This window comes from Muntiacus reevesi, chromosome 11 (assembly GCF_963930625.1).
Source record: "Muntiacus reevesi chromosome 11, mMunRee1.1, whole genome shotgun sequence".
Lineage (NCBI taxonomy): Eukaryota > Metazoa > Chordata > Mammalia > Artiodactyla > Cervidae > Muntiacus > Muntiacus reevesi.
Window position 1 is genome coordinate 76,813,682 of NC_089259.1, and position 21,864 is coordinate 76,835,545.

The following is a 21,864-nucleotide window of genomic DNA, read 5'->3' on the forward strand; positions in this document are numbered from 1 at the left end:
TATTTTATATTACAGACATTTTTTCCATTATTCAATTTTATGCTATCTAGTAGACAGTATATGTGCTACTAAATCAGATGATTTTTCTTAATGTGTAATGGTTTTTAAATAAATAGTTTGGAACTAACGTACCTTTAGATGTTGTGCGTTCTACAGACTCCAAAAGAAAGAGTGATAGCTTTAATTTACATCAACCCATCTGTTTGGGAAACAGATTTTATATTAGCTATAGGTTTAGTCAATATTCAGTACTTTATGTTGTAGTTTTTGCAACACAGGGTACATGAAATTATTTTTGAAAAGAGCCAGAGGGGACTTGAATTGAATCATCTCCCTTTCCTTATTATCAGTTATTTGTACAATTTTCAAACATTTTTTTGTAGCGTTTGCTTTTACTTTTTAAACTAATTGTTATGTTTTGTGGTGAGGCTATTTAGATATCATAGAGTGCTACATAGAACTTGTTTTATATTTGACTGCAGACAAGTAGATTCTGTGTAAAAGCAAATTAAATAATGAAAGAGAATGTTGAATGATATAATCAAATGAAACCTTTGGCACCCACATTTTAGATGATTCGACTACACTATGTCTCACCTGAAATCATGTGGACTGATTAGACGTCTTCAGATACACAATGAGAAGATTGTCACCTATTTAGTCAGTTCAGTCACTCAGTCGTGTCCAACTCTTTGCGACCCCATGAATCACAGCACGCTAGGCCTCCCTGTCTATCACCAACTCGCAGAGCTTACTCAGACTCATATTCATTAAGTCGGTGATGCCATCCAACCATCTCATTCTCTGTCGTCCCCTTCTCCCACCATCAATCTTTCCTAGCATCAAGGTCTTTTCTAGTGAGTCAGTTCTTTGCATCAGGTGGCCTAAGTCATCTATTTAAACCTTTGTTTAAGAACATAAGATATATAAAAGAAATGGTGGTTTCTAATATTCTGAATGTTGCTGAATTTACAAAACATCCTTAATAAAAATGACTATTTCCATTAGAAAGCACCATATCAGAAATTATTAATAAAAATTTAAAGTGCATTTAAACTAATTCATAAATTATGCATTCGTGTGTGCTTGCTCAGTCATCTCCCACTCTTTGAGACCCCATGGACGTGCCAGGTTCCTCTGTCCATGGAATTTTCCAGGCAAGAATACTGGAGTGGGTTGCATTTTCCTTCTCCCCGGACTCTTTGCAACCCAGGGATCGAACCTGTGTCTCATGTGTCTCATGCACTGGCAGGTGGATTTATTTTTTTTTTTTACCACTGAGCCATCTAGGAAGCCCCAATTCACAAATTATATTCGCTTTTTTATTACCAAAGATGTATACATTTTCTAAAGTTTATACTATGTTTTTCTAGTAAATGAATTCTACTTGCAAATAAATTGAATGATTGAATAAAATAACACTTAATCTTACTGAGAATTTTTATGACCATTCTACCCTGAATGTAGTCTTCTTTTGCTATTTCCAGTCTATTTACTTTTGATGCTTACTAAATGTTAGATCAATTTGTCAACTGGTTACACCAATACAAGAGACAAGAAATACCTGATTTAATTTCTTTTCTTTCTGACAAAGTGGCATGAAGTTGTTCAAAATCAAAGAATATTCAGTGAAGTATTATTTGCATCATATTGTTAGCTAAGCTTCAAAATAGCATATTTTGCTCTTATTAATTAATTAACAACAAATCTCTTATTTTAAAATATTTTCAAAAAAATTCTGGAATGAGAATCTAGGGTTAGATTTCACTTCAACAAGTCATTGATGATGTAGGCCCATATGGGTCAAATTGCATAAAATGCTGTTGCTATTGAAAAAAAGCAGTTATTTGATTTTGAATAGTTCACTTTTTTTAGTTTGAAACCATTGTTTTCCTGTTGATGTTGGATGTCCAAGTTGGATGCTGATAGAATGATTGCCCTATTTGACTTTAGAAAATGTGGTCGATGAAATAAAACTCTGACACTTGTCTAAACAAAGCAACTGTCAACTCACATCACAGACTCCTTCTAAATACAGGACTCCAGTACATTAAATTTGTTTTTCTTAAATGAACCTAAGCCTTTTCACTGTCATTACTCATGCCTTCTAAAAACAGTGGAAAATGCAATATATTACTCAACTGAGACCATTTGTCTTGAGGTGCATATTTTATTGATGTAAATAAATGAGATTTTGGCCCACTCAACTACCAATGTTTTGATTTTATAGAAATTCTGTGTCATTTTTGAAACTACTCCATCCTCTTCCCAGAGACTCTAGTGATGATGTATAGGATCGTTAGTGTTAGACTGCTTGAAAATTATCAAAAAAGCATGCTAGGTGAGAAGTGCATGTTGATTATGATTTTTGACTCATATATATATATATACATAGAAATATACATATATAGATATACACACATATATAGATATGCATACTGATGGCTCAGCATTAAAGAATCTGCCAACAATGCAAGAGACGTAGGAAACATGGGTTCTATCCTGGGTTGAGACTATCCCCAGGAGAAGGAAATGGCAACCCACTCCAGGATTCTTGCCTGGAGCATCCCACAGATACAGGAGCCTGGCGGGCTGCAGTCCAAAGGTTTGCAAAGAGTTGGACACGTGAGCAGCAGAGCACATGCATCCCAGCTTTCACTCATGAAACACATTGTTCGATGTGCTGCTGTTGCTTTTTGTGCCATTCTCTTTTCCTTTGTCAGTATTTCCAGGTTAGAGTCCAGCCTTCTCAGTACAACTATATAATTGTTGCTAATAAACAGTGTTTCTAATTTGTTTTAGTATTTCCACCAACAGCTTCAGCGAATTGGATCTTTAAGGCAGAATCACGTGTTCAAACATTTACTGCTTGCAATACATGACTTTTGACTTTTAAACTTTCAAAATATAGCATACTATTGAAATATCCCATCTCTTGGTAGAATGAATTAGCTACATGGGCTTCCCAGGTGGTGCCAGGTAAAGAACCCACCGTCCAATGCAGGGGATGTAAGAGACTTGAGTTTGATCCGTGGGTCGGGGCGATCCCATGGAGGAGGAAATGGCTACTCACTCCAGTATTCTTGCTTGGAGAATCCCATGGATAGAGGAGACTGGCATGCTATGGTCCATAGGGTCATAAAGTGTTGGATACAACTGAAGTGACTTAGCATGCATACAACGTTTTTGCAGAGGGTTTCTTTATTGCAATGGCCTATCTACCATAGGTAGGTAATAGGCTTCATCCATTTGGTGGCAAAGAAATCACAAGTCTAGACTAAGGCACAATCGTTAAATGAATGCATAAGTTGACAGGGAAAACTTCATGTAATAATGAGTGTCTTTCAATGTTATAAACGTCTATCTTCTTATATACCTGGTGGACTTTTCCCCATAGGTGAGATATTAGTATAACTTTTCTGTGAATTATTCTGCATATAATTTATATCTGCAGTGAAAAAGCCAATGAAATAGTCCATCAGTCAGTTTGCAAAAAAAAAAGGTGAAAAAGCCAATGAAATAGTCCATCAGTCAGTTTGCAAAAAAAAAAAAGGACTAAGTGGAATTTTGCTTCTTAGAGTTGAACCAAATTAAAGTGTGTTTGAAAGTGTTTAGTTAAAGGAACATTTCCCCTAAAAAATCCTTGACATTACAAGAACTAAAAAAAGTTAAAATACATTTTTATAGTATCTCATCAGAAAAAAAGCACTGTTCTTTTCTTTGAAACTTAAAATAACATTTACCTTCTTTTGATTTTTCTGGTAGAAAAGTTAAGTAAAGTTAATGCACATGAAAATTAGATTTCCTCTGCCATTGCCTTTAAGTGGTGAGACCTTATTATGTCACCAACATAAATTCTATTTTTAAGGTTATTGATTTAATGGAATAATTTAGATGCTCATTCTTTTATTCAGGAAAATAAATTAGCTTCTACTAGGTATTCATTAGTACAAATTACATAGGACTGAAACCAGTGTAATCATACGAGTGATAAATCAGAAAAAAATATTGACTTAATATTTGCTCCTGAGAAAAGGGAAATAGTGCCAATTTGAAATGAACAATCTTAAATCAAAAAGAAAACAGGAAAAAAAAAGAACTTAGAATAATCAAGTCCATTCATTTTTTGCCTCCTATATGAACAACATAAGGACTATCCTGTAACATTTAATCAATAGGTATAAATATTCAACCTGTCCACCTGTTCTCTGCCTTATGAAATCATTGTATGCAAATCAAGATTTTCATTCACACTTGAAAAACATGATATTTCTATTATCAGACAAGATAATCCTTACTTTGGACAAAAATTGAATTTTAATCTTTTGAAGTTATTGTATTTATGCATGTGTGCTAAATTCTTTAGTCATGTCTGACTCTTGGTGACCCTATGGACTGTAGCCCACCAGGCTCCTTTGTGCATGATATTATTTAGGCAAGAATACTAGAGTGGGTTGCCATCCCCTCCTCCAAGAGATCTTTACCTATCCAGGGATCAAACCCATGTCTCCTGAGGCTCCTGCATTGCAGAATTCTTTACTTCTGAGCCACTGGGAAAGTCCCTATTGTGTTTATACCAAGAGCTAATCTTCCTGCTAAATTTGTTTCTCTCCATATGACAAGATAGTTGAAATAAAGGAAAATAAGTGAACATATAAATTTCAAAACTAATGTTTTAGTGCTCAAATGTATAATATTTTCAATTAAGTTTAGTTTTAGCCTTTATTTTCTTGGGCTCCAAAATCAATGCAGATGGTGACTGCAGCCATGAATTAAAAGACGCTTGCTCCTTGGAAGGAAAGTTATGACCAACCTAGACAGCATATTAAAAATCAGAGATATTACTTTACCAACAAAGGTCCATCTAGTCAAGGCTATGGTTTTTCCAGTGGTCATGTATGGATGTGAGAGTTGGACTGTAAAAAAAGCTGAGCGCCGAATAGTTGATGCTTTTGAACTGTGGTGTTAGAGAAGACTCTTGAGAGTCCCTTGGATTACAAGGAGATCCAACCAGTCCATCCTAAAGGAGATAAGTCCTGAATATTCATTGAAAGGACTAATGCTGAAGCTGAAACTCCACTACTTTGGCCACCTGATGTGAAGACCTGACTCCTGGGAAAAGAGCCTGATGCTGGGAAAGATTAATCGGAAGGAGAATGGGATGACAGAAGATGGGATGGTTGGATGGCATCACCAACTCAATGGGCTTGAGTTTGAGAGCTGGTGATGGACAGGGAGGCCTGGCATGGTGCAGTCCATGGGGAAGCAAAGAGTCGGACACAACTGAGTGACTGAACTGAACTGGATTGATGTAGAAGAATCATAAATAGTTCTATAGAATCTCTCTATTGAAAGACAGTATTAATATACATGTATAATAGCTTACCATTTAATTTCAACCTTAAAATTTATGTTCGTTAAAAATAGATTGGTTTTGGAATAAGTGATTTAATATTTTTCTCCACTTATATATAATACTGGGTACTACTATTAAAGGTAAGAAGAATTATGTTAATTCACAAAGTTAAATAAAATTTCTGAATTTAAACTTTAAGTAACTGTAATATGTCTAAATCTTTTTCAAGGAATATAATCATGCAATTATTTTGTTTTAATTGAGCTAAATTTTGTGAGGGATAGGGGTAATGTAGTAAAAGGAACATATTTATGGATGAAGGTTAGTGGCATCATTTCCTTGCCATTGAAGCTTCTTGTTTTGAAAATGGGTGCTTGTAATCTGAATGTCTTATTTTAGTACAGTCACCTGGCACTTAGTTTGGCCCATATTTCTATAAGAGAGTTTTAATACATTTATTTCCTTTATGTTGATTGTCACATGGTATTGCTTTCACAAATGTATAAAAATTTACCATTTAAAAGAATTAACAAGTAAAAATTGGGCAGCATGTTGTAGGCATTGTCTCAATATTGCTTATTTATTCAAGCAGATTGAAGTAATAATTACATATTATGGCCACGGTAGAAGACAAGATGTTTTTCAGCCACTATTTTAGGAATATATGAAATCACCATTAATCCTAAACAGCTGTTTCACTATAAAACTCATGCAACATTCAGGTGACACTACCCAAATTTTCTCAATTTTGTAAAGAACTATAAAGTTTATAGCTAAATTTAACATCAACATGGAAAAATAAGTAGAAAGTATGTACAACTTGTAGGACTGTATTTTTTGGAGTTGGGGAGGGACAGGGAAGCCTGGCATACTGCAGGCCATGGGGTCGCAAAGAGTTGGACATGACTAAGCAATTGAACTGAACTGATTTTGAAAAATAATGATTTCATAAAGAGAAATCCTTAAAATCTAGAAGATGACAGTATTTCCAAAGCCAGTCATTTTAATGCAGCTAATTTGATATAGCCTCTCAGGATCAGATACACTTTTCCTGTAAAGTGACAGATAATCAATATTTTCAAGCTTTGAGAGCTTTGGGGACTCCATCAAATTGGTCCACATTTTTGCAGTGTAAAAGCAGACAATATGTAATCAAGTGATGAAGGTGGCTGTGTACCAACAAAGCTAATTTATGAGCATGCTAAGTTGCTTCAGTTGTGTTTGACTCTTTGTGACCCTATGAACCATAGCCCACCAGCATCCTCTGTCCATGAGATTGTCCAGGCAAAAATACTGGAGTGGGTTGCCCTGCCCTCCTCCAGGGGATCTTTCTCACCCAGGGATTGAACCCATGTCTCTTACTTCTCCTCATTGGCAGACAGGTTCTTTATCACTAGCACCTTGGGAAGCCCAAAGTAACAGTATTAGTCACTCAGTCATGTCCAACTCTTTACAATCCCATGGACTGTAGCTTATCAGGCTCCTCTATCCACGGAATTCTTTAGGCAAGAATACTGTAGTGGGTAACCATTCCTTTTCCCTTGGGATCTTCCCAACGCAGGGATCAGACACGGCTCTCCTGCATTGCAGGCAGACTGTTTGCCATCTGAGCCCCCAAGGACACTAATTTATGTGTACTGAGATTTGAATTGTATATGATTTCAAATCTCAGGGCTTCCCTCATAGCTCAGTTGGTAAAGAATCTGCCTGTGATGCAGGAGACCCTAGTTTGATCCCTGGATTGGGAAGATCCCCTGGAGGAGGGATAGACTATCCACTCCAGTATTCTTGGGCTTCCCTTGTGGTTCCGTGGGTAAAGAATCCGCCTACAATGCGGGAGACCTGGGTTTGATCCCTGGGTTGGGGAAGATCCCCTGTTGAAGGGAAAGGCTACCTACTCCAGTATTCTGGCCTGGAGAATTCCATAGACAGTATAGTCCATGGAGTTGCAAAGAGCTGGACATGACTGAGCGACTTTCACTTTCAAATGTCAGAAAATATAATCATTCTCTCAAGTTTTCAACCTCTTAAATAGGCAAAAATCATTCTTAGCTTGCTAGTCATACAAAAATGGGGAGAGAGGAGTCAAATATTGCAGACTTCTGGGATGGACATTTTAACAGAGTGATCTCAAAGCTCGGGCACTAAATGGTAACTGACTGTAGAGAGTTACTTTAACCTCTACTTTACCCTATGTCTTTGCTTTAGGCCAAAGGATGATTTGTTCCTCTGATTGGATGAGGCATGTACATAAGCTCCCTGATGGGGTGACATGAAGGCACTCGGTACCTCAAGTATGAAGTCAAGATGTCTATGTCATCCATTACTCGGTAATAGTTAAACAATATTGAAAACTCATTTTTAATGGGTTTCAAAAGACCTGCTCTGCAGAATTGCATTGCCAAAATGGTCTTGTCAAAGTATGATCTGTCCATACACATAGCTTGCTTATTCAGTCCCTATGCTGGAAAGTTGAAATCAAAATATAGAAGCAACTCCATTAGACTTTAACAGTAAAATTACTTACAGTTCCCCCAAATAACCCAATAGGTATCAGTATATTGATAGCCCACCATTCTGTATGGCTGTATGTATGTGTGCGCTCAGTCACTCAGTCTTGTCCAAATCTTTGAGGCCTCATGGACTATAGACCGCCAGGTTCCTCTGTCCATGGAATTCTCTAGGCAAGAATACTGCATTGGGTTGCCATTTCCTCTTCCCAAATACTGGATTGGGTTGCTTTTGAACTATGGTGTTAGAGAAGACTCTAGAGATTCCCTTGGACTGCAAGGAGATCCAACAAGTCAATCCTAAAGGAAATCAGTCCTGAATATACATTGGAAGGACTAATGGCTGAATCTGAAGCTCCAGTTTACTTTGGCCACCTGAGGAGAAGAACTGACTTATTGGAAAAGACCCTGAGGCTGGGAAAGATTGAAGGCAGGAGGAGAAGGGGACGACAGAGCATGAGATGGTTGGATGGCATCACCGACTCAATGTACACGAGTTTGAGCAGGCTCAGAGAGTTGGTGATGGACAGGGAGGCCTGGCGTGCTGTAGTCCATGGGGTGGTAAAGAGTCCAACATGACTGAGCGACTGAATTGAAATGAGCTTCCTCTTCCAGGGGATCTTCTTGACTCAGGTGTTGGACCCAAGTCTCTTGCATTGGCAGGCGGGTTCATTTCCACTGCCCCGCCAGGAGAAGGCCCCTGATTGGGCTATCGAGGTTTACAAAATGTGGTCTGGGTACCTTGCTTCCGAGTTTCTGAGAATGGCAAGGGAACTCTTCCTCCTTGAACAAATTCATTCTATTTTTGTTAGCAGTTCATTTGGTTTTACAACAAGATTCATTTAAAGAATTGGCACACTTTACTGGTATATATATTTGTAAATCAGTGAACTAGAGCTTTAGTACCTTTATTATAGCAATGTTTCAATGAAAATAAACAAACTCAGACTTTATTATTGTTTACACATCAGTTGGAAGCTTCTCTCACTTAGACGACAAGGTCATCCAGAATCTACTAGCATGTTGCTTTCTAAAATTCCCCCAGATTCTGGCATAATGGACTGCACTCCTCATATGGATCTGAAAACCTGTATTTTAAATGATCTTCTGTCTACATTGATTTCCATCTATTTTGAACTCTCTTCTCATTTTTTTTTTTTTTTTCTTACCAATCTCAAAAAATCAGCTTTTGTTTCTGGACTGGTATAGTTTGATATTTCCTAATCATCACTTGTGTAACTATTTTATTTTCCACAAATACAATTAAATTGAGAAATATAATTTGTTTCTCATTACTTAAAAATGTTCTAGATAGTTTTGAATAAAAATCTGCATTGAATGAATATTTTCTTATGGTTGCATATTATTTTTGTCATTATAAAAATGTTGTGTTATTAAATATGTCAAATAACCTTTTAGGAAAGCTGGTGCCATCCTCAGTGATGTTTATATGCACTGTTACATAGAATCTCTTCATTTAAGATTACATCTATATTAGTATAATTATTATTAGCTTATATCTGGCCTTTCAAAACTACCAAAGCAAACCAACCAAAATATTTTTCCTTTGAGTTTCCCAAACTTTAGGGGAAGTAGGTTATTGAAAAAAACTATTTAAATTATTTCAAAACACCAAGGACAATATTTTATTTCTTCACCGAGCGCTGTATCAATGTATTTAGTTCTCAACATCTAAAAGGTGTGACATCTCCACTTTATTTCCTTATCCTTGGGAAAGAGTGGTATTGTCAAGGAGAAAATAATACCAAACACATTTTCAGTAATAGCAATGAAATGAGAGTCTGGAGAACAGTGATATTCTGAATATCAGCAAGAGATAGAAGTTACCCTTGAGTCATTCTAAGGGGCACAATTAATGATTGGCTCGTGTTTGCTGTTTACATTACTTGTTCAATAGCATCATGGCCTGAGACTTTTGTAATTAGCTTGCATCTGTTTCATCAATAAGAGTTGCTCAGTATGCAACAAAGGATGTGAGCTGTCTGAAGCAGAGGGTCACTTTGCCAGACCAGATCTGGAGGGTGGAATCTGAGGTAGAGAGGCCACTCCTAGAGGTAAGACAGTGGGGGGCACTCCTCTATGACATGCCTCCTCACCAGCATCCGCTGTACTCCACCAACTCGGCCACTGAATCTTTCTTTCTACCACACCCTTGTATCTGCATGGGCCCCTTCTGTATTTGGAACCAGGCACTCTCTTCTCAAGACTCCTAACTGTAAAACAGTGGTTCCTTTTTACCAAGGGCCCTGAACCAGCTCATAAGTCCACTCACACTGACACCCCAAACCACCACAAACCTGAGAACAGCGAATGGCAAAAATACAATGGAAAGATTAACTTTACCTTAGCTGCTTAATCAGTAAATCCCTTCACTTTTTGCCATTCTACTCCAAGGAGCGGCTGCTGAGGGGCGCAGGAGGGCCGAGAGGAGCTACTCCACGTTCAAGGTCAGGAGGGGCGGCCGTGAGAAGATACCCCTCGTCCAAGGTAAGGAGCAGTGGCTGCGCTTTGCTGGAGCAGCTGTGAAGAGATACCCCACGTCCAAGGTAAGAGAAACCCAAGTAAGATGGTAGGCATTGCAAGAGGGCATCAGAGGGCAGGCACACTGGAACCACAATCACAGAAAACTAGCCAATCTGATCACAGGACCACAGCCTTGTCTAACTCAATGAAACTAAGCCATGCCATGTGGGGCCACCCAAGACGGTCGGGTGATGGTGGAGAGGTCTGAGAGAGTGTGGTCCACTAGGGGGAATGGCAAACCACTTCAGTATTCTTGCCTTGAGAACCCCATGAACAGTATGAAAAGACAAAATGATAGGATACTGAAAGAGGAACTCCCCAGGTCAGTAGGTGCCCAATATGCTACTGGAGATCAGAGGAGAAATAACTCCAGAAAGAATTAAGGGATGGAGCCAAAGCAAAAACAATACCCAGTTGTGGATGGGACTGGTGATAGAAGCAAGGTCTGATGCTGTAAAGAGTAATATTGCATAGGAACCTGGAATGTTAGGTCCATGAATCAAGGCAAATTGGAAGTGGTCAAGCAGGAGATGGCAAGAGTGGATGTCGACATTCTAGGAATCAGTGAACTAAAATGGACTGGAATGGGTGAATTTAACTCAGATGGCCATTATATCTACTACTGTGGGAGGGAATCCCTTAGAAGAAATGGAGTAGCCATCATGGTCAACAAAAGAGTCCGGAATGCGGTATTTGGATGCAATCTCAAAAACGACAGAATGATCTCTGTTCGTTTCCAAGGCAAACCATTCAATATCATGGTAATACAAGCCTATGCCCCAACCAGTAATGCTGAAGAAGCTGAAGTTGAACAGTTCTATGAAGACCTACAAGACCTTCTTGAACTAACACCCAAAAAAGATGTCCTTTTCATTACAGGGGACTGGAATGCAAAACTAGGAAGGGAAGAAACATCTGGAGTAACAGGCAAATTTGGCCTTGGAGTACGGAATGAAGCAGAGCAAAGGCTAATAGGGTTTTGCCAGGAGAACTCACTGGTCATAGCAAACACCCTTTTCCAACAACACAAGAGAAGACTCTACACATGGACATCACCAGATGGTCAACACCAAAATCAGACTGATTATATTCCTTGCAGACAAAGATGGAGAAGCTCTATACAGTCAGCAAAAACAAGACCAGCAGCTGACTGTGGCTCAGATCATGAACTCCTTATTGCCAAATTCAGACTTAAACTGAAGAAAGTAGGGAAAACCACTAGACAATTCAGGTATGACCTAAATCAAATCCCTTATGACTACACAGTGGAAGTGAGAAATAGATTTAAGGCACTAGATCTGATAGACAGAACGCTTGAAGAACTATGGAAGGAAGTTTGTGACATTGTACAGGAGACAGGGATCAAGACCATCCCCAAGGAAAAGAAATGCAAAAGGCAAAATGACTGTCGGAGGAGGCCTTACAAATATCTGTGAAACGAAGAGAAGTGAAAAACAAAGGAGAAAGAAAAGATATACCCATTTGAATGTAGAGTTCCAAAGAATAGCAAGGAGATATAAGAAAGCCTTCCTCAGCAATCAATGCAAAGAAATAGAGGAAAACAACAGAATGGGAAAGACTAGAGATCTCTTCAAGAAAATTAGAGATACCAAGGGAACATTTCAGGCAAAGATGGGTTCGATAAAGGACAGAAATGTTATGGACCTAACAGGAGCAGAAGATACTAAGAAGATGTGGCAAGAATACACATAAGAACTGTACAAAAAAAGATCTTCATGACCCAGATAATCACAATGGTATGATCACTCACCTAGAGCCAGACATCCTGGAATGTGAAGTCAAGTGGGCCTTAGAGAGCATCACTATGAACAAAGCTAGTGGATGTGATGGAATTCCAGTTAAGCTATTTCAAATCCTGAAAGATGATGCTATGAAAGTGTTGCACTCAATATGCCAGCAAATTTAGAAAACTCAGCAGTGGCCACAGGCCTGGAAAAGGTCTGTTTTCATTCCAATCCCTAAGAAAGGCAATGCCAAAGAATGCTCAAACTACTGCACAATTGAACTCATCTCACATGCTCGTAAAGTAATGCTCAAAATTCTCCAAGCCAGGCTTCAGCAAAACGTGAACCAAGAACTTCCAGATGTTCAAGCTGGGTTTAGAAAAGACAGTGGAACCAGAGATCAAATTGCCAACATCTGCTGGGTCATCGAAAAAGCAAGAGAGTTCCAGAAAAACATCTATTTCTGCTTTATTGACTACACAAAAGCCTTTGACTGTGTGGATCACAATAAACTGTGGAAAATTCTGAAAGAAATGGGAATACCAGACCACCTGACCTGCCTCTTGAGAAACCTGTATGCAGGTCAGGAAGCAACAGTTAGAACTGGACATGGAACAACAGACTGGATCCAAATAGGAAAAGGAGTATGTCAAGGCTGTATATTGTCACCCTACTTATTTAACCTCTATGCAGAGTACATCATGAGAAACGCTGGGCTGGAAGAAGCACAAGCTGGAATCAAGATTGCCAGGAGAAATATCAATAACCTCAGACATGCAGATGACACCACCCTTATGGCAGAGAGTGAAGAGGAACTAAAAAGCCTCTTGATGAAAGTGAAAGAGCAGAGTGAAAAAGTTGACATAAAGCTTAACATTCAGAAAACTAAGATCATGGCATCTGGTCCCATCACCTCATGGGAAATAGATGGGGAGACAGTGGAAACAGTGTCAGACTTCAAAAATCACTCTGCATGGTGACTGCAGCCATGAAATTAAAAGACTCCTTGGAAGGAAAGTTATGACCAACCTGGATAGCATATTAAAAAGCAGAGACATTACTTTGCCAACAAAGGTCCATCTGGTGAAGCCTATGGTTTTTCCAGTGGTCATGTATGGATGTGAGAGTTGGACTGTGAAGAAAACTGAGGACCAAAAAATTGATGATTTTGAACTGTGGTGTTTGAGAAGACTCTTGAGAGTCCCTTGGACTGAAAGGAGATAAAACCAATCCATCCTAAAGGAGATCAGTCCTGGGTGTTCATTGGAAGGACTGATGCTGAAGCTGCAACTCCAGTACTTTGGCCACCTCATGAGAAGAGTTGACTCATTGGAAAAGACCCTGATGCTGGGAGGGATTGGGGGCAGGAGGAGAAGGGCATGACCAAGGAGACCAAGGATGAGATGGCTGGATGGCATCACCGACTTGATGGGCATGAGTCTGAGTGAACTCTGGGAGTTTGTGATGGACCGCTAGGCCTAGCATGCTTAGATTCATGGGGTCGCAAAGAGTCGGACACGACTGAGTGACTGAACTGACTGGCTAAAATCGAGTCATGATAGCCTCATGTATAGAAAGAGAAGATATTGTAGACTTTGCATGGCAAAGAAGCGAAACCCATGGGACCTGTCTGGGCATACTATGTATTAGTATTAGAGTATTAATATTTCTATATGAGTGACAGTCAGTCTCAGATGCTATTTATAAGTCAATATATATTTGCACATGCTTCCCAGGTGACACTAGTGATAAAGAACCCTCCTGCCAATGCTGAAGACATAAGAGGTGTGGATTTGACCCCTGGGTTGGGAAGATCCCCTGGAGTTGGAAATATTTGTATATTTTGCTCTGTACTGCTACTTTCCTCTCTCTTAATTTTTAAGTAAAATATCAGATATAAAGTGAGACCAAAGGTAATTTTTAGCGATTTCATTATTGGCTCAGTTTTCACCCTTTCTCAGCTGTGAAGAAAAAGAAGTTCCCACAACACTCAGCAGTGAGGAATGCAAATATTAGGGAATTAGCTGACATAGCATGTGTGAGGAACACTCCAGTAGTCTGCCACCAACACTAAAAAAAAAATAAAAAAAATCAAAGAGGAGCACATTACTTTCTAAATCATCAGCTAATGCCATTAACTGCATAAACTAACTTTTTCTCAGAGAAATATCCATAGAAAGCGTATTTGAAAAGATACATTGAAAACACGGAAATGGTCACTGTTAGAAGTTATTGCTGTACAGTAACATTTAACATAATCACAAGATCCTGACTGGAACTAAATCCGGGGTTTCTGTTTACAAGAATGAATTTATTTGTTTAAAGCATTTATTTGTCATATATCAAACAACTTGCCTACCTTCAAGTTTAGCTATCACAGAAGTGTCCTTGGGTCACTACTAATGTAATATCTATTTTCCTTGTAAGACAGAGACTTAGTTAAATTAAGAAATTTGATAAAGTCATACTACTAGTAAATTAGTGAATCCAGAGTTAGAATAAGGTATCTTCCCTTATTATCCCTTATTATCTTCCCAGCTCAGGTGTAAATCATCTGCCTGCAATGCAAGAGAACACTTGCAATTCAGGAGATATGGGTTCGATCCCTGGGTCAGGAAGGTTACTGGGAGAAGGAAGTAGTAATCCTCTCCAGTACTCTTGCCTGGAGAATCCCAAGGACATCGGAACCTGACGGGCTACAGTCTATGGGACTGGAAGTGTCAGACATGACTCAGCGAATAAACCACCACCGCCATTTAACTCAAGAAGCTGCATTTGAGTGGCTAATTCAGGCTTTTCCATCTCAAGGTCATAATTAAGGCTAGGGAGCAGAAAATAAGGGACCCTTGGGAGTGAACTGATTTCAACTGCATTGAATCACTTTCACTGTGACATACTTATTGTCCAAATAGCCAGTGTCTTTTCACTTATTATTTATTTATTTATTTTTTATTAGTTGGAGGCTAATTGCTTCACAACATTTCAATGGATTTTGTCATACATTGACATGAATCAGCCATGGAGTTACACATATTCCTCATCCTGATCCCCCCTTATTTTTTAAATTAAGAAGCTGCTTTTTTGATCTATCACAACTTTTAATAAATGATTTCCATATCTATATGGAAACAGCCTGAGCTAAATATACCTCACCTCTGGATTTCTTTTCACTTTCTGATAACCTCTCACAATTATGTTCTCCATGTGTGCTTTTTTTTCTTTCCTTACTTTACAGCTATATATACTCACTCTTTATTTATCCATGTTTATTCTGAAAATGCTGAAGTATTGATGCTGAAGCCGAAGCTTCAATGCTTTGTCCAACTAATGCGAAGAGCTGACTCTGTGGAAAAGACTCTGAAGCTGGGAAAGATTGAAGGCAGAAAGAGAAGGGGGCATCAGAGGGTGAGATGGTTAGATCATATCACTGACTCAATGGACATGAATTTGAGCAAATTCTGGGAGACAGTGAAGGATAGGGAAGCCTGGTGTGCTGCAATCCACGGGGTAACAAAGACTCAGACACAACTTAGCAACTGAACAACCACATTCTGAAAAAGTGAGACAGAACTTTTCTGTTAAGGGAAACAAAATAAACATGGAGATGCATTCACGTAAGAAAAGGCTAATCCAAATGACCTCCTGAAGTTTTGGGAAAGTCTGGCATTGTTCTTGACTTTGGGTATGAACTCTATAAGAAGAACCATCTGGTATAGCTAGTCCGCTGTGAATTAGTGTCAGAAATAAACACCCTGCCTTCTGATCCAATTCCTGGCTAATCGATGTGATGTGTCCTGACACTTACAGTTACACATTAGCCTCCAAGCTGTGTGCTTGTGTAGGTCTATCTTTCTCTTTTTTCATTCTATTCACAGTACTGGAATTCATCATTTCTATTAAAGTCTTGATGATCAGAATTCTCCACGGATTTGATACAACCCAACAACCGCCTACAATCCATTGAAGGATATACACTCTATAGCTGGTTTTCTTAGAGACAGATTTATTTACCTGAATGAGTGATACCCAAACTCCTTCCTCCCAGGTGGCTCAGTGATAAATAATCTGTCTGCAATACAGGAGATGCGAGTTTTATCCCTGGGTTGTGAAGATCTCTCGGAGAAGGGAATGGCAACTCACTCCAGTGTTCTTGCCTGGAGAATCCCACGGACAGAGGAGCCTGGTGGGCTACAATCCATGGGGTCGCAAAGAGTTGGATATAACTTAGTGACTGACCACACGTGCAAACTCATTCATTGGAACCTGTGAAGTTGACTGTGAGTGGAATAATTCCCGGAGATGTTTGGACTGCATTTCTACACTGCGGCTAACACCTGAGCTGCTATTTTTTTTCCCACTGTTTATTTTGAGAAGTGTTCTGGTCTGCATATGAAGTCAGTAGAGCTTCTCTCGACTTGTCAGCCCAAATGATTGGATGATGACAAGACTGGAGAGGTTGAGTAATTGGGATACGTCTGGGAGGTAGACCAGTGATGGCTATTATCTCAAGGCTGCTGGAAACTCTACCTAGGGTGACTTGAAGGAGAGTTTAACTTATACCAGCCTGTTATGGATAAAACAAACCATGGCTAACTGTGCTGTGTTGAGTCCATTGCTAGGCTCCCTAACCCTTTAATTGCTGATTGGGAAGAACACTTGGGAGGAAATTAAACCCCCAAAGACCTCTTGACTATTAGTGTATTTTCATTTCCCTTTAGCTGCTGGCAGCACTGAGTGCCAAGCTAGGAGTGAATCGTAAGCAAGGAGGAGCATCCAGACTTACAGAGGTCTGATGGGCTAATTTCTGTAAGGACATTGGTGGATAAGAAATAAACTTCATTTTACAACTTAGAGTCTAAAGGGTTGACAGAAATTAAAAGTGAAATATATTTACACTGAAATGGAACAAGTAAATGACCAAGTCCATACAACCTGTGATGGTGGTGGGAAGCAAAGAAGGCTTCACTGGCCATGAGCTTCCAGAGGAGTCTTGAATGAGTAGAAGACACTTGAATCTTTTAATATGGTTGAGAATTTAAGACTATCTCTGATAAAAATCTATCCTGTCTACATGAGTAACAGACAAGAAGGACTTTGAATCCCATTTTAATCTTTCTTGCAGAGTCATTTGACATCGATACTTCAAATTATAAAAGTTTTTGAAAGTAGAGAAGTTTTGTCCAACACTACTCGCTTCAGTGTGTATATCTGGGCAGCCTCATGACCATCATAGCAAAATGCAGATTCACGTCAACTATGCAGATCTAATTCGGACTGAAGGAGGTAACTCTGGAAATCTCTGACATTCTGCACAATTAAATGAACACTCCATGGGTTTTGTTGTTTTTAAATGAAGCTTCTTGTGCTTGTCCACGAGACCATAAAATGTGGAACAGTGCTGGAGGCCTCTGCTATTTTTATCTGAAGTGCACAGAGAATATGACTTTTTTTTTAAAGGAAATGTCATTTTGGTGATGTGTTGCTAGCTCCTATCACACGCACAAGGTGACTTTACAAGCAGTATTTTAAAGTGCCCAAAGTCAGAAACTCAGAATGTTCAGCATCCTGAAAGAAGCTTAATGATTCAGACAATATTTCTCCAGATGCTAGACCACACGGCATTGTTTTTCACTTATGGGTTTTACGGTTGTAATCAATGCTCATCAGAGTTGGCTGAGTAGCTATCTGAAAGTGTGTATCAATGAAACAGGGTGTATAAATTCTGAACAAGGCATCGAATGAGTTAGGATCCTGAAATCTAAACACAAGTTCACAGGAAATTTGGATGTCAGTTGAGGGGAAAGGTGGATCATTACAGAATGGTACAGGTTCACCTAAGTCTCTGTCTGAAAGTCAAACTTAGATCATTTTTGTGTTTGGAAATATGTGAGATATTTTAGCATGGTGATTATAATTTTAGGTGTTGAAATATTAGTAGTAAACAGGCCTTGCTAAGTTGGTGTTTTTTTTTTACATTCAGTCTTACCTATAATGTTTTATGTGATCACACGTGCAGAGTCACTTCAGTCATATCCGACTCTTTGTGACCCTATAGGCTACAGCACACCAGGCTCCTCTGTCCATAGGATTTTCTAGGCAAGAACACTGGAGTGGGTCTCCTAACCTCCTCCAGGGGATCTTCGCAACTCAGGGGTTGAACCTGTGTCTCTTCTGTCCCTTGCATTGGCAGATGGGTTATTTACCACTAGCGCCATGTGGGACGTCCTTTATGTGATCAATAAGCTTCAAATATAGAAACTCAAGTGGGATTTTGTAATAAAAAGATGAGAATGTGTTAATACCTGCTCAGTTAAAGCATTGTGTGTGTATTTTAAAATCAGGGCCAGCAAAAATGCAGACCCTGGAAGGGGCTTTCCTGGGAGTCCAGTTGTGGCTGCTCTTCGGTGGCTAAGTTGTGTCTGTTTCTTTGTGACCCCGTGGGTGCAGCATGCCAGGCTTATTCAAATTGTGACCTATATACGGAACCTAAAAAAAATGTGAGTCTTCAAAAAACCTAAATCCTAAGTGTCTCATTCTGGCATTTCTAGCTGATTTTAAAGTTTAAGGAAAATCCAGACATTTAGTACCTTACTATGCATAAGTTTACACTGCTTTGTAATCCACTGTTTAACATCTGTAACCTGAAGAATGTCATCTAACATGTTTTTAGTGATTTTTCCATATAAATAGAAAATAAAATCTCTAAATATTTGGAGGTTAAAAAAGAATATAGTATAAAAAGTCTCTGGAGGTTTCTTATAGCTCTGATGTCTATGATTGTACTGGTTTTTAGAACAATGATATATAAAAAATGACAAACCTGAAACTCCAGTGAAATAATTTTTATATTTTATAATATACAAATATAAAAATAATACTTATAAATTATTTTTAAAGTATATCAAGCCTTTAAGAGTATTCTGAATTTTTAAGATTGCACAATTGGCAACAAGCATCATGTTTCTAACATGTGACCAAGTTTCTTTTTCTTCCTCCCCTTTACCAACCCTTTAGTTCTCCCCTACTTACCTGAAATTCCAACAATGGTTATTCTTAATCTTCTTGTCAAAGGCTACATAAATAATGCTAGTGCCTGACTGCATTGAACGTGCCCTCTGGGGTCAATGGAGAAATGTTTTTCATGTGAAAATTTGAACTTTCTCTTGGATAAAGGCTGGTATTATTTTCATAATTCACCCACAATTATGTCATCAGTGTTTTTTTTTTTTTTTTTTCAGGACTGCTAGGCATAGAGTAATTGATAACAGAGCTGCTATACTGTGGAGTGACTTATCTCTGTGAAAATAAACCACCGCTATAGCTTGAAACTTACATGAAAGAAAAATTAATGGGTTAGAGGAGAAAGGCATTCGATAAATCATCCCAAGTCCCTGATCCATTACCAAATGAGGCTATTGGTGAGTGAGTCTACATATTTTATGCTTTCAAAGATCAATAAGGGACAGTGTAGAACAAGTTTATTAGTTGTCCTGGTCAGTTTATTCAAGGTCCTGGACATCTCATTTCATGTTAGGAGACAAAATACAAAGTACAGAAGGCTGCCCCAGTAGCCTGACTCATTTTAATTTGCCCAAATCGCTATAACGCTCAATGTGACCATTTCAACAACTAAAACATGGGAATTAGGATCCTGGGAGATGATGTAAGATTACTTGAAAAGTGCATTGTCCTGTTCAGAGGCACTTTGCTACATAGGTAGAAAACATTCTAATTACTGATACATAAATCACTCTGAATTTCTTGGCAAAGAGATATTATTTTGAAGATGAATTTGAAAATTAAGCACTTAATGAAGAGTCACCTTATGAATATAAATTGATTCTTGGGATCTGCTCATCCGCTTGAAGTTTAAGCAAAATTGAAAAGCTGTAACAGGCATTTATTGTTAAGAAGTAACTTGAACAACTCTTTTAATTTGATGTGTCATTTGAGTTGTTGTTAAATAGCCATAGCTTATTTTGAAATACAAATTAATTATCTATTACAAGCAGGCTATTGCTTATCTCCTTCAAAGTCTCATTAGTATGCAAATTACTCTAATTAGGTCACTGTCAGACAATATTAGTGTAGAGTCACTTTCCATGGCTTAGAATGAAAGGTTTTGGTTCCTAAATAGTTTTAAAACTATTTCTGAAATCAGCCTTACTTAATTGGAATGATTCTGTAAGTCCACTGTTTCAGAGGAAATAATCTCATACAACAAAGAAAAAAATCATCCTTTAGAAAACACCAATTTTTAATTGACACACATAGGATTAGATGATTAGAGAAGAGTGTTCATGTCTGTAGTATAAGCTTTATTTGAAATATTTAAATCACTAAATGTATTTCTGTATATTTTATCATCAGTCTTTTTACATATCACCATGAAAAGAAAAGATTAATATGACTATAACATGCACTTTAAAGAGAGTTTGGTTTATTAGGAATATTTTAAGAGTAGAGTTATTATTAACAGATAGTAATTAATAAAGCTCGACATCCCACAGCTCATTACTGTGAGTTCCATACAGTGGATTTTGATTAAGCTTGAAAGGATTTCTTCACATGTTCCATCTCTGCGGTCTACTCAGATCACAGTATTTTCTTTATTGGAACAATCATAACAAAACACATCATTTAGTCTTCCCTTGATGTAAATAAATATGTCACGTGTTAAATCAACAAGATCTATGTCTTATTAACCCATAACATTAAACATGGAATTATATGTTGCAAAAATGGACAATGAAATTTTGAGACAGTATTAGATAAATGTGATCACCCGTTTCATCAGAATATACTTTTATCATGTTATTCATAATTCGTCATCAAAATAGAAAGCACATACTTAAATATTTGCATTTCCAACTTATGGCTCCTGAAAACTCTATTCTGAAAAATCTCTAGAATATCCCTGTAAATTATTTATTGAGCTTCTCAGAGAATAAGGAGATCTGGGAGGCTAAAAGGTAACAAGGAGCAGGAAGCCAGCCTTCTAAATAGTCACCAAAACCTCCTGTTCTGGGCGTATAGTCACTTTTGCTCACCCCAAAGCTTGCGTGTAAATACCAGTGTGGGAGGCAAGAAACAGGACTCTATGTGCGTGCAACTGAATCCCCACCAGACACAAAAGTGTGGAACCCTCATGATACTACATTCTTGGTAAAAAGGAACAGCAAGAAGGGAGGAGGATTTTTATCTGTGTGAGCCTAGAGTCTCAAAAGAGGAAACGTCTTATAGATACTTACCGTCATTAAATGTTTCTTCGATAGGTTCAGGATCTGTACCTGTATTATTAATGCTATGGACATGATCCAGGAAATGCTAGAGTTGGGAAATTAAGATGACATGATCCCAAGTTGATAACTCTGAGCTGGGTCTGGCAGAAATAAGTGCAGGTCTCGCTGGAGAGCTATGGTCTTCACCAGGCATCTCAGCAGTCTTATTCCATGCCCAGTGTCTTTTGATCACTCTTTCACTTTAAATTTTGCCATCTATTTTGCTGTGTTCTGTGATTTCTATGTCTCTAACCTTTCTCAAGCTGAGTCAATCCATCTGCTGAATCTTAGCATTTTTCTTTTCTAGAAGTCCCTTTTGTTTTTCTCTGATGTCTTTGATAATCTTTCCTGCCTTGACTGTATTTGGACACCCAGAAAGCATGGAAAAGTGTGTCTGGAGAAATACCAGCAAGAACTCATGAAATATT